The sequence below is a fragment of the Echinops telfairi genome, unplaced genomic scaffold, assembly GCF_000313985.2.
Source record: "Echinops telfairi isolate 266 unplaced genomic scaffold, ASM31398v2 ScPeMD7_7469;HRSCAF=8507_0, whole genome shotgun sequence".
NCBI lineage: Eukaryota > Metazoa > Chordata > Mammalia > Afrosoricida > Tenrecidae > Echinops > Echinops telfairi.
The window spans coordinates 4,767,204-4,782,159 of NW_022111372.1; the positions used below are offsets into that span (position 1 = coordinate 4,767,204).

Below are 14,956 nucleotides of genomic sequence, written 5' to 3' on the forward strand. Positions count from 1 at the left end.
CCCCCCCCCCCCTTCCTGGCTTCTTCCCTTTTCTTTCCTCTAGTTTACCTGGAAGAAGATCCCCACTCCCTCTGTAAATTTAGAGCCTGAAAAAGTACAATTGTTCCTTGGCAAGGATCAGGATACCTAGTAAGAACCCGGCATTTCTTCTACTTGTAAGCAAGTCTTCATCGGCTTGGGTGGGAGGGGGGCTGTTCTTCCTTCCTGAACACACAAAGCTGTAGCAGACTCCTGACGTAAGAAGATAGTTTCACTTCAGTAAAGTACTTGTGAAACAGGAGAAAAATGGAGTTTGGCAATCACGCTGTTATTTTGTTCAAGGAATAAAGCCAGGAGAAATAAAATTCTGGGTAAAACATGAGGGTTTTGTTGTATTCTAATTGAGAGTTGGGCATGAGCCAGGTTTGGAATGAAGGATCCTAGACCAGCAGGTTTGCTGCTTAATTTTACCATTGGTTCTCTTTAGCCACTTCAAGCGCAGTAGAAGAGGCAGTCTCAATCTTTCAAGGAAACAAGATGTCGTCAATGGATAGTATTTTAATATGAAATAGCTTTTTATGGTGACTGCATAAGTTCAGTGGTCTAAAAGTAAATTTAGATGAAAAGAAGTTCCCGTTCATCTATGTCCAGTCCTCAGAATTCTGAAGAAGACAAATACTCCAAGAGCACCACAGGATCTTGAGTTACTTTTACCAAAAGAACATGTCCTAGCCAAACATGAAAGCAATGCCAATTAGTCAGTAGTCAATTTGTGGAATAAAGCTGAAACACTCATGCAAAAAAGAACTGCCAAGAGATCAGCGACCCACCACTAATATTTTTCATGTTTATATTAGCAGTCCTGGATGGAAAAAAAGAAAAAGAACCATATTTCTAAGATCAACTAATAATGTCTTTTTGGGTTGTTTTTTTTTCTGAAAACGTTCAAGGGCTTATCTTGCAGCCAGAATAACAGCATTACTTTTGGTGACTGTGCATGATGGCTTTGTACATTTGTTGGCACGTGGAACATTCAGAGAGAGAACACTGGTTCCTGCCAGGCAAGGGACTGGCTGCTGCTGCACTGGCAGTGCTGTGGACAGATAAGGTTTGGGCACCGTGACATCAGCGAGTCACGGTGTTTCTCCACGAAATGAACATTTCAAGTAAGACCATAAAATAGGGAGCAAGGGGGTATGGAAGTAAAACTGAAATTGTACTTTTCAAGCTTGGTGTCCTGTTAGCCTCCACTTCTAATCAGCAAGCAAGCTCACAATCCTTTCTTCTCTGGGTTTTTTTTTTTTCAGTCTCTGTTCTTAGCACTGCTGTGTGTAGCTCCTTACCCTGCCCTCCCCCCTAAAAAGGCTGCATCAGTTTTTGAAATGTTTATTATCTACTTAGTTTTCCCTGCCCCTCTATGCTTCTGAAACCACATCCTCCTGCCGAGCACCTTTGACTTCTCACGTAGGCGAAGATTCCAGTGAGGAAAGCTGCCTGGTCCTGCTATGGCCTCACACATGCGCCTTAGCCCCAGCCTACTGTTGCAGCTACTGTGTCAAGCCATCTCTTTGTGGGCCGTCCTGTCCTCGCTGTACCTGTACTTTACCAAACACGATGTCCTTCTCCAGGGACTGGTCTCTCCTGATAACATATCCAAAGTATGTCAAAGTCCTGTCATCCTTACCTCTAAGGAGCACTCTGGCCGTACTTCTTCCAAGACAGATTTCTTAGTCATTTTAGCAGTCCCTGGTACTTTCAATATTCTCCTCTCCCACCACAATTCTAATGCACCGATTCTTTTTTGAGCACCTTTCTTCAATGTCCATTTTTCACATGCATATGAGACAATCGAAAATAAAATGGTTTGGGCCAGGCAGACCTTAGCCTTCAAAGTAACAGCTTTGCTTTTCAGTCCTCTAAAGAGGTCTTGTGCAGCAGACTTACCTAATGCAACCCATGTTTTGATCTCTTGACTGCTGCTTCCGTAAGCATTGATTCTGTATCCACACAAAATTTGAGATTGGAGATAATGGGTAATATTCAGGATGCAAACTGAAGCAGAAGGCAAATCCTAACTGTTCTTTGAGAAACTTGCTAGACAAATTGTAGGGAGTTATACTAAGTTGGTTATTTTTTTTTCATGGTTGAGAGAGATTCTCGACTGTTTTAATGCCAATGAGGAGCCAATTAGAATGAAAAATGAGTAATTAAATGAAAAAAGAATAGACAGTTGAATGAGATCTTGAAGGAATTTGGAAGCGTTATCTGTTAACAATGGGGTGGGGGGGGCGCGGAATTCACAGCAATCTAATTGATTCTGACCCACAGTGACCCTGTAGGACAGGTTAGAACTGCCCTTGTGGGATTTGGAAACTGTAACTCTTTACAGGAGACAAAAGCACCACTTCCCCCAGGAGCAGCTGGTGGTTTCGAAGTGCTGACATGGCAGTTATCAGACTAACGTGAAGGACACCTTATTCGCTGAGGATGAAAGAGGTAAGAAGATAAAAGTATGGATGTTCCCATTTTTACCTGTGAGTAATATTTAAAACTGAGGTCATGAATAGTGATGGTCTCCCTTACCTTATTTAATCTAGACAGTAGAGGGGATCAATCCCAGAGCTCTGTTGACATTTTTGAGACTCAATTCATCAAGAAAGATGGCAGCAGCAAGGATAGGACAGGAAGAGGAAACGATGGAGATTCTCCTCTGGGAAGGGTTAGGGAAGGGCGGGCTTGGGAGGAGCTGCAGTATCGGGAGAACACCTCACAAAGAAGGTGAAAGAATCTGGCAGACACCCACCTCTGGATCAAAATATTTAGTAGGAAAACAAGTGAGAGCAAGCATTGGATTTATTTAGTAGCAAAAGAATCTTGGCCAGTAGACAGACAACTGTGGAGCTCAGTCTCTCTGACTTAGCCACAAGGCCCAGTCCTAGAAGGGCGGTAATGATTACGTAACTTCCTTTCTGACTGAAATTGGGTGATCCCCAGAGACCTCAGTGGTAGACCACTAGGGCTCTGCATTAGCAGTCACACAAAGCTTTTCCACTTTGCTCTTCCTTCACCTCCTCCTCTTTTATTTCTGTTCCCCCTTTATCTTCCTATTTACCCTCTTCCATCTCCTCTTTTCTGTCCTCTTACAGCTCCCCCATGTCTCTTTTCTGTTGTTACATCCACTCTGAAATATTCATAGACACTACATACAGGAAATATATATATACATACAGTAGGTAAGTTACAGGGTTACTGTAAATCTGAATCAATAGGGTAGCCATGGGGGTGTTCTTGTGTTTTGTGTTAGTGTGATTTGACTTTGCTATGCTCTTGTTATCTTTGAATTCTCAGTTCCCTGGAATGGCCAAAACCTTCCCAGGACAGATCAGTTAGACTAAGGAATTACATACAGTCTGGCCATTTTCAAGGGCAGCGACATTGTTCCTGGCTGAGGAATTTCATTCACTTGATTATATCTCAAGAAAATGCCTAGATTATCTATGAGCCTGATGGGAATTTTCTTCCCTTTCATCTCCAGATCGAGGCAGCAATGAAGAAGACTGAGGCTGCAGCGCCAGGCGCCCATGAAAAGAAGAGGAACAACGTACAACCGGGTTGCCAGGTTTGGATTCTAACACCCCAAGATTCTCACCACTTCTTCGGTCAACTCGGTGACACTGAACATTTATCAGGGTAGAGAGCAAAGTCTGAAGTTACTTACACCTCTCTTCTACCTACCCTGTCTTGGGTTGGGTTTTCTAGAGAAGCAAAATCGGTGAAGCATAGGAGGGTAAGTAAAACTTATACTATAGAATCAAAGGAACCTTTATCGAATAAAACTATTAAAAAACGGGAGGCAGTTTTTCTTCTCTGCCTAGCTTCCATCTAGGTCTGTTCTTTTGAAGGGTGGATTTCATCTCTTTAGCCCTCCCCTCACGGAGGCCTGGTGATGCCGTCGAATAAATAAGTGGTGATCTCCTAACCCTCAAGGTTGGTGATTTAAGCACACCAGCTGCTCCTTGGGAGAAAGATGAGGTTCTCTGCTTTTGTAAAGATTTCCAGCCTCAGAAATCCAAAAGGTTGCTGAGTTGCAATCAACTCATTGACCGTGGGTTTGGACTAAGCGCTGCCATAAGATGGGATAGACTCAAGGGTGGTGGCTTTGGTTTGAAATCTTTCCACGAGGAATTCTGCGCCCTTAGAATTACACCATGTCAAAATGACAGTTTCGTCATTCTTGAGAGATTTCATTCACGTTCCTTTTCGGTGTTCCTTGAATTCTTGGAACAAAAAGAAGTCTGAAGGAGCCATATCAGGGCTGCAGGGTGCATAGAGTAAAGTTTCCCAATGAAATTCTCAGAGGACAGCCCTTGCGACCCAGGACAACGAACAGGTACATTGTCCTTACTGGGAGAAAAACAAACTTCCGGCAGTGCCATGACTTCCTGGCCTTTTCTTCGCCATTGCATCTATCAAGATGGCCTCTTTGAAATCCTAGGAAACAGTCACCACGAACTTGTGAATTGAACTTGCATTTAACTATCCCAGCAGGTCCCCTCAGTTGCCACTTAAAATTTTTTTTTATTGGCGTATGATTTACATATAATGCAGTTTAATAGTTCAATCATATTAAGAGAAGTTGTGCAAGCATCACCACAATCCGTTTCAGAACATTTTCTTCTTTCTCATATTCCTTGTTGTTCGCTCCCTATGCACCCTTCCCCCCCAACCTTCCCAGTCATGCCTCTGGGTAATTATCCAATTACTGTTTCTATAGATTTACCTATCTTGGATTTAATATACAGAATATCATACAAAACAAAAATAATAAACAAACAAACAAACGAAAAACCCAACAGCATTGCCAAAACAAAATGTAGACAGCTTCAATCGAAAAGAAAGCAAGACACCCACATTCGCCAGGCCTCTGGGTGCCAGCTGTTAGAGGCTCCAGACTGGAGTTATGACTGCAAGCCTGGGAACCGGGGCACAAACCAGGCAGTCACTGTTCTGCAGATGCTGAAGTGTGGCCTGGGTTTACCTGGGTGGGGCAGTGAGAACTGGGGAGCTCAAGGAGGCAGGCCTCACTGCTGGACTGACAATAGACTCAGAAGAACTCAGCTTTACGACAAGGTTTGAGTGGCAACAAATTATACCAAGCAGTAGGATATGAATTGGATACCTCCGGTGCAATATTTGAGCAGTATCATTTACAAAAGATTACAGAGAAGAATCCAGGAATGCAGAATTTACCTGAGGAATTCTTTGCTGTCAATCCAACCACCATTTCACAAAGATCAAAAGATGAGGTTCTTTACAAATATAGAAAGTGCAGGCATTGCTTATTTCAAGGTTCTAATATTTTGGATCTTAATGAAGGAAGTGTTCTGATAGCCTTTGCTCACAAGAGAACAACTCCGTCTTTCATGCTTACAACAAGGAGCCAAACTTAGTGTATGTCCTACTTCATTGAAACTGTACAGTGGATGGAACCCACCATGTTGGGAATATTGGATGGGCAGCTTCTTTGCCCAAAATGCAATGCCAAGTTGGGCTCCTTCAACTGGTATGGTGACAGTGTTCTTGGGGTAGATGGATAACATATGCTCTTCAAATACATAGGAATAGAGTACATGAAATAAAAATGCTGCCTATTTTGGGATCTGTAATAGTAAGGTTTATTGTGCCAACCTGGCCAATAAAACATGTGGGATTAATAAGGTCACAGTTTGATTGGAAGGCAAAGAGATAAATGGCTCGGTGATTCCCATCTCTCTCTCTTTTGCTCTCTGATGATCGCACTAGTGTGCAGTTGCCTTAGCTAGTTCTCTGCCTCAACTTGCAAGCTACACTACCTGTGGGACACCCAACTAGTGGATCATGTAGCTAGAGCTTGAGCTTCCTTTGAGACCTGCTTTGCTACACTGATGGTGTATACATTGCTTGAGCTTGAAACTGTTGGATCCGGTTATCTGGCTGGCTGTTGGTGACCCTCCCTGCTGTTTGCTGCCTGTGGCCAGACTGCCTGCATTGCTCTACGGAAGATTCAGCTGTCTGCTTCCTGGACCTTGGACCCAGTAGCCCTCATGAGTTGAAGAACTTCTAGTATATTAACTGTTTCACCGAAGTGAGTTGAACTGAGCCCTTTGTACCGCTGTGTGGGCTAATGAGCTGTTATATTCCTTCGTGCTGTATATTTCTTTCTATCTATCTATCTATCTATCTATCTATCTATCTATCTATCTATCTATCTATCTAAAATCATAAGTGTCCTAGTTTTGTTTCTCTAGAGAATCCTGTCTAACACAGGATCACAAAGAAGAAAATTATAAGCTTGTGATATTTAGTAGCTTTAAAACAAACATGCTGATGATATGTGTTACCCTTGAATATTGTCATTTTTAACACGATTTCTTGTTTTTAAGTTATCAACATTTCATTTGAAATGTGAAAGATAAAATCCGTTGATGTGACTTGGAAACTACACTTTGCTAGTTTGTTATATAGATAGAATACTTTGCATAGGAAGCAGAGCTTTCAAATCATGTACATTTTATTTCATTTGATATCTGAATCTTCTATACCCCTAAATATACTGTTTCCTCCTATATTTTACAAATTTCTGATTTTTGGAATGTTAGCAATGTGATCTTAAGGTCTAAATAGATACAATTATGTATAAAAATTAGAAATGCTCAAATGTTTCTTAATTCATTGTTTTATTGGAAGCTCTTATAGATGTCATAACATTCCATAATTCAAGCAGATCAAGCATCATTGCACAATTGCTACTACAATCAATTTCAAAACATTTTATTTCTTCTTGAGCTTTTTGATATCAGTGTCCCTTTAGCCCTTCCCCACCCTTTGCCCCAAGAACCCTTGTTGTTATATATATAGATATATATATCTGTATGTTATCCCATCCAATATATCCATTCAACTACAATTCTGTGACTCACTCCCTTCAAGTGGGGTTATGCAGTCATCATTGCTATCAGCTCTTCCCTCCCGCCCTGCTTCCCATGTCCTCAAGGAATCATTACTCCTGTTGCTGTTTCTGAATGGTCATCCATGCTGGCATTCCTGCATCCAATGATCTTAATTATACAAATGAAAATACTCAGGTCTAACAGTATTAATGAGGTGAAACATAAGCCTTAATAGTAAGGGGAGGAAATATTAAAGAACCAGAGCATAGTTATGGGTTTCATCAGTGCTATACTGCACCCTGAATTCATCAGGCCCCTACATCCCATGCAGCCCCTCTGTGAGGGCCAGTCCAATTGTCTTGCAGGTGAATTTTGGGTCTCCACTACATCCACACCCCTTCATATCAATTTGTTTGATTTTGAACTTCCCGTTTGATACCTTTTCCTGTTGATACCTCATGAGCACACAGGCTGCTGTGGTTCTTCCATGTGGGCTTTGTTGCTTCCCTGCTTGATGGCTGCTTGCTTGACCACAGCCTTTAAGACCTCAGATGCTATATTTTTTAAAAGCTGGCCACCATCAGCTTTCTTCACCACATTTGCTTATGCACCCATTTTGTCTTCAATAATTGGGTAGAGAAGGTGAATATCATACAGTGCGACAATATTATAACAAACCATTCTTGTACTTAGGTGAGATTTTAGTAGAGGTCCAAAGTCCATCAGTTTCCTTGTTGTATTTACATATATGTACATGTATAGACAAATACACTTATATTCATATAATTATATATTTACATATCTATATAAATACCTATACATATAAACTTTTGCTTTCTTCTTCTTTCCTATTTTTATTTTTTTGACCTCCTGCCCTACTATCATGCTTACCATCATTTACCTCTCAAAAATTCCTCTCAGACACTTTTCAATCGATCAATCCTGATCAGGAATGCTGCACCCTCTTTACCATTAATTTTATAACCCTTTCTATTCCCCTGTTCCTGTCATTATTTGATCACCACTCATCTTATCTCCTTCCCCTCCCTTACCACCATCATCTCGCCCCAACCATCGGTTCCCTCACTGTCTCCGTAGGGTTACTTATCCTGCCCATCTTATATAGACAGCAAAAAAGGAGAGAGAAAAAAAAAAAGAGAAAGACCATATAAATAGTTCCAAGTCTAACTCGTATCCTGACCCAGAGTAGATGAATATCTTTCTGTTAAATAATGAGTAGGACCTGTTCTAATATTTCTGCTCAATCCCATTTCTTTCAGGATGCCATATTCTGGTACCCACTTACCCACTTATTCTGGTACCCAACACTTATACCCTTTTAGTCCAGCCTTTGTGTCTGAAAGGCACGCATCCTACAGGTCCCTATTGCTGTTCATGCAGTCAGGGATGGAGCTGTCAAGTGCCTCCCAAACCTCCACACCCCTCTCTCTCACTGCAACTTTAGACTTTCTGTGTGGCCCCCTTGTGAGTAACCTTCAACCAGTTCGAATGAGGTGTCAAGTGCTGTCCCCACAGTCAGAAGTCTGCAATCGGAAGTCTAGAATCAAAGACTTCAACTTGGAAGCTTTGCTCCCATTGCTGGTCTGTTGCACTTTCCTCTCGGCTTGCCCCCATGTGGGCGTGTCCGACCAGCCACTCTCCCAAGACTGTATCTTCAGGGCTCTTCGGCGCTGTCATTTGGGAGGGGACATCACATCTCTAGCTGAGGCCTGTCCTGCTGTCATCTCTGGGAATGAGCTGCTCTGAGAAGGAACACTGCCCTTGAGGCTTGGCACACCAGAATGAGATCTATTCTCACTTCCTTTCCTGGGGTGGATTAGGACCCTGGTCCCCACTACTGTGTTTTTCTTCCCTCATCCCTCTGTGGGTCTTAAAGGCCTATGAGAGGAATGGAGAAACTGACTTTCAGCCCAGATGCTCTCTGCATCTTTTTGTTGTTGTTGTTTGTTTCTTTAATTTTTATAATGCATATGTATCATTCGGATTGGTCTGACAGTTGTATTTAAGTTAATTTTGTTAGTCTCTCTCAGGATAAACGGCACATATAAATCATCACTCTAAAGAAGGGCAAGGATTTATTGTGAAACAGATCACATTACTCATATGTAAGTCCAAGTTAAAGTTGAGAAAAATTAAAACAGTCAAAGAGAGCAAACATCTCACCTTCAAATGCCACCTGAAGTTTTCTGAGAACATCTCAAGAAGAGATTTGACTCACTGCACACTAATGAAAGAAGACATTATCAGCTGTGGGGTGACATTAAGAACATAACATATGGAGAAACCAAAATACCATCCAAAAGAGAAACATCAAGGTGAATGCCAGAGGGGACTCTCTAACTTGCTCTTTATCGGAAAGTAGTTAAGACAAGTAGACAAAAATGATGGAGCAAAAACAGCTGTGAGGAATTTCAAAAGACAGCTCAAGAAGACAAAGTATTATAATGAAATGTGCAAAGACGTGGTGTTAGAAAAAAAAAAAGGAAGGACACACTCAGCATATATAAATCTGAAAAACTGAAACCTTGATTGAAATATTAAAGGAGTCTATAGGTGAAATATGGAACAGTGAAACAAGCATTAAAAGATGATGGAAGGAGTACACGGAGTAACTGCATCTAAAGAACTAGTTGACATTGAACCCATTCAAGGGATAGCATATGATCAAGAACGCATGGTACTGAAGGAAGAAGTTCAATCTACACATAAGGCTGCAAGAATTGATGGAATACCAATTCAAATATCTCGAGAAGTTGATGAAGCACTGGAAGCACCCACTAGTCTATGTTAAGAAATTTGGGAGACAGATACCTGGCCAGCCAACTAGAAGAGATCCATATTTGCACCTTTCAAAGAAAGGTGATCCAACAGAATGCTCCAATTGTATATTGTCATTAATATCACATACAAGTAAGATTTTGCTAAAGATCATTCAACAATGGTTGCAGCAATGCATCAACAAGGAGCTGCCAGAAATTCAGGCAAGATTCAGGAGAAAATATGCAACAAGAGAGATCATTGCTGATGTTAGATGGAGATTGGCTAATAGGAGGGAATATCAGAAAACTGTTATCTTGTGTTTTATTGATTATGCAAAGGCATTCAACTGTGTGGATCATAACCAACTATGGGTGTCATTGAGAAGCATGGGAATTCTAGAACCCTTCATTATGTTCATGCAAAGCCTATACATGAATCAAGAGGCACTTGTGTGAATGGAACAAGGGAATACTTTATGGTTTAATCAGGAAAGGTCTGTGTCAGGATTGTTTCCATTGTGAAATACCTTACATCAATGTAGCCAGGTTATGGTGTCTGTTCGTTTGGTTAAACAATAGTCTAGATGTTGCTTTGAGCGTGCTTACATATGATTAGCATTTAAGTGAGGAGCTCTGGAGCACAATGGTTAATCACTCAGCTTGGACTAAAGAAGTTGATCTTTTGAACCCACTATCTGCTTCACAGAGAGAAGACATGGACGTCTGCTTCCATAAAGATTATAGACCTGGAAATCCTATGGAGCACTTATACTCGGTCCTATAGGATCACTGCAAGTTGAAATCTACTCCACAGAAAGAAGTTCAATGGGTTTAGCACTTAAATGATTTTGACTAGCCCAGCACTGCTGGGATTTGAACTCAGGAGCTCCTGTTTATGAGACACTTTAGCTAAACCTTGTGGCATAATGTTAAGCATTCAACAGATAAACAAAAGATCGACAGAAAAGTCAAACCCACTAGGCACTCTGGGAGGGAAAAAAAATCTGGTGATCTGTTCCCTTCGATATTTCAGCCTAGGCAATCTTTTTTTTTTTTTTTTAGCATTTTGTTTTTTATTTTATTTTTAATTTTTTTTAATTTTTAAAATTTTTTTCTTTTTTTTAACATTTTATTAGGGGCTCATACAACTGTTATCCCAATCCATACACACATCAATTGTGTAAAGCGCATTTGTACATCGTTTCTCTCAGCCTAGGCAATCTTATGGGTTTCTTCTCTGTCCTGTAAAGCACTATGAGCCAGAATCTTCAACAACGACAGCATATTTAAATCAGTTGAATATTTAAATCAAGATTACTCTCCATAATACGTGTTGGCCTCATCCAGTTAGTTGAAGGTCCTAAACAATGAGGTTTCATGAGAGAGAGAGGCTGTGCTTTGCCTTACGATTATAAATGGAATTCCTACTATATCCTTACCCTCACAGCCTCTCCATTGGGCCTATGGATTGTGGAACATAAAACTGAAGGAATTGGGACTTGTAAGGCCTGACAACTACAGACTTTAACAAATATCTTTCTATATATGTATAAATATAGAGAGAGTAGCTAAAATAAATGATGAAGTAAAAGAAATGAACAGAATATTTGAAAGGGCAGCTCGAGAAAACAAAGCATTATAATGAAATGTACCAAACACCTGGAATTAAAAAACCAAAAATAAAGAACATGTTCAGCAGGTTTCAAGCTAAAAATACTGAAGAAAGAAAACCAGGCCTCAATGTTCAATTTTGAAAGATTCTGTGAGCAAACTATTGAATGATACAGGAAGCATCTAAAGGGAATGGAAAGAATACAGAATCACTGAACCAAAAACAAATGGTCAACATTTAACCATTTCAAGAGGTAGCATGTGACCAGGAACTTACAATATTGAAGGAATAAGTCGCAGACTCACTAAAGGCATTAGAAAAAAGCAAGTCTCCAGGAATTAACAGAATAGCAATTGAGATGTGTCAAAAACCTGTTATAGTTCTGGACACACTCACGCGTGTGTCTAGGCAAGAAATTTGGAGGAGAGACTGGAAGAAATACATCTTTGTGCCCCCTCCAAAGTGAAATGACCCCAAATAATCTGTCATTATAAAACATGATCATTAATATCAAATGCGAATAAAATTTGCTGACGACCATTCAAAAATGGTTGCTGCTTTACATTGACAGAGAGCTGTCAAATATGCAAGCTGAGTTCAGAAGGGGGTTGGGACTAAATGATGTCATTTGTGAAGCCAGATGAATCTTGGCTGAGTATAGAGGCTACCAGAAAGATGTTTACTTGTGTTTTTTTGACTGTGCAAATACACTCGACTGTGCACATCATAACCATAGATAACATCGTGAAGGAGGGGAATTCCAGAACACGTGATTGCGTGCCAGGGGGAGACTGCGCACAGAAGAAGAGGCACTGATTCAAAGGGAATAAGGAGATGCTGCAAGTTTTAAAATAAGAACAGGCGTGCATCAAGGCTGTACCCTTTCACCACATTTATCCAATTTGTACACTGAGTAAAACAATCCAAGGAGCTGGACTATATGAAGAAGAACATGTCATCAGGATTGGAGGAAGGCCATGAACTAACTGTGACACGCAGATCATACAACGTTACTTGCTGAGAGGACTTGAAATCCTGACGGATGAAGATCAAAGATTGCCGTTTTCACTGTGGCTCAATCACTCAGTGTAAAGAATAGAAAAATTCTTACAACCAAACCAGTAAACAACATCATGACAAATGGAGAAAAGATTGCCATTGCCAAGTTTACTTGCATCCACAGTCAGTGGTCAGGAAGCAGGAGTCAAATCAATCCAATGACATATTGCATTGGGCAAATCTGCCGCACAAGAAAAATTTCTTAAAGTTATTAAAGAGCAAAAAACCCCAAAAAGTTGTTAAAGAGCAAAGATGTTACTTTGAGGACTAAGGTGCTCCTGAGCCCAGACATGGCATTTTTAATCACCTTGTATGCATATGAAAGCTGGACAATGAATAAGGTAGACCAGAGAAGAATTGGTGTTTTTGAATTAGGGTGTTGGTAAGGAATATTGAAAGGGTCTTCGACTTCCAGAAAACAAATAAATATGAGTATATCTTGGAGAATGTGAGGGTACAGCCAGAATGTTCTGTGAAGTGAAGTTATAAAGCCTTTATCTCTCATACTTTGGTTGTGTTATTAGGAGAGTCTAGTCCCGGGAAAAGAGCATCATTCTTGTAAACTAGAGGGACAGCAACAAAGTAGAAGACAATGGGATGGCCTGACACAGTGGCTGCAACAAGGGGTTCTAACATAGGAACAGTTGGGAGAATGATGAGTGTTGGGCAGAAAGGAGCTCTGGTGGGGTAGTGAATTAAACAATGGGTTGCTAACCTCAAGGCCAGGAGTTCAAAACCACAACCATTCCATGAGAGAAAGATAATGCTTTCTCCCCTCTTAAAGATTAGGGTCTTTGAAACCCACAGGGACAGTTCCATGCTATCCTACAGAGTCATTTAGAGTCAGAAACTCCTAGTGTTGCTGGTTTTCTCAGGAGTCAGAACTGACTCGGCGCATACCAACCAACAACCAGAGTGAAGTTTCCATGATGGCAGATCTAGGCCTGCTTCTAGCTCACATTGTATTCCCAGATTCCAACACAGTGAAGGGGCAAAAAATAGGCATTCAATAAATATTTGTGATAGAGTGCAGGCGTGGCACTCAAATCCTCCACCATCTTTGTTGTCACTATTTAATATTCAGGGGGTGGCTACATATGGAGTGGCTTAATTTTGCAGGTGAATGAACATTTAGAATCTAAGAAAAAAAGAGTTCCACCTTTTTCTTTTTGTTATTGAGTTATTGAGTTTCTGTGCTTCTTTTCTGCCGTGCTTCTAATACAGATGATCTTTGCACACACTCTGGATTTGGTTCTGCCTTGTGGCTGCACTGCTCACATGGTGACCTGGAATTAATACGTTCATATTCCTGCAAGCAACAGAGATTCTCTTTGGTCACTTCAAAGAACAAAGGTTTGATTGTAAAGATGCGTGTGAAAATAAGGAAGGTAGGGGTCATGTCTAGGTAGGCAATTCACTCAGAAAGCAGAGCACTAAAATGTTGTCTGGGTTAAATGTTACTCTTGTGGCTAATCCTGGTGGTATGACCCCAAAGTTGGTAGTTCTCTGCCCCATGGCACTAATGTGAACACAGCTCAGCTATTCTTTCTGTTTCTGTGTCACCTGGAGTATCTTTGAATTTTCATCTTGTCACCACTTCATTACTACGACTACGAACTATTTACCTGTTTTCACCACCACCTGGTGTCTGTAGTCTCAGTTGGTCACCTGGCTGCCTTCTTAACTTTTAGTCCCTGCTAGACATTGTTCATGTCTCTCTAATTGCATTCTAAGTCATCCAGAAGGTTTGACTGCTTAATTTAATCATTACCTTTTTCTGATTTTCATGACAGAACAAGCCAAGGCTTGTGTCAGCTTTTGTGCCTGTATATTTTACTTTTGGTTCAAACAGGGCAGAGGACAATTTGTTGTTCATAATCGAAGGTGTGCTGGAGCTGTTTCTACTGGTTCCTGACAGCTATGAAATATTTATGAATGTGAAGAATGAGAGTGTAAAGAATAATTAACTTGAAATCAGCAGTAATAGGAATATTTACAACACAGAAATCAGCTAAGTCTACAGAGTCCTCCTTCCCACCCACCTCCACCCCCATCAACCCCAAGAGTCAGTTCGCCAACACACGAAAGAATGAAATCGAACATGAGCTTTCAGAACCATTTCTCTGGATTATGTGGTCATGATCCTGAGGACTTCCTGATTGAGGCAGTGTAAGTGGCAAGTATGTCCCCTGCTTGGCTGGTCATTCAAATCGGTCACTCCTAATGTTTCCAGAGTGATCACAGACCCTTTTCATCATTTTTGCCGTTCCTGATTCCTTTTATACTTATATGTTAGGTTGATTTTCCTGGGGAACAAACTCTATGAGGAAGATTTGTATGACAAAATGTATGAGGTAGAACTCTTACGTTCTTTTTTTTTTTAAAGCATTTTATTAGGGGCTCATACAACTGTTATCGCAATCCATACACACATCAATTGTGTAAAGTGCATTCTCAAAACATTTTCTCTCCACTTAAACCCCCGACATTAGGTCCTCATTTTCCCCTCCCTCCCCGTTCCCCGCTCCCTCATGAGCCCTTGATAGTTTATAAATTGGTATTTTGTCATATCTTGCCCTGTCCGACATCTCCCTTCA

The 14,956-nt window shown here is 40.8% G+C and overlaps 1 pseudogene; it reads left to right on the forward strand.

Annotated features, from left to right (window-relative positions):
- Positions 1-1,132: 1,132 nt before the first annotated feature.
- LOC101645238 overlaps positions 1,133-14,956 on the forward strand; it is a 25,397-nt pseudogene continuing 11,573 nt past the window's right edge.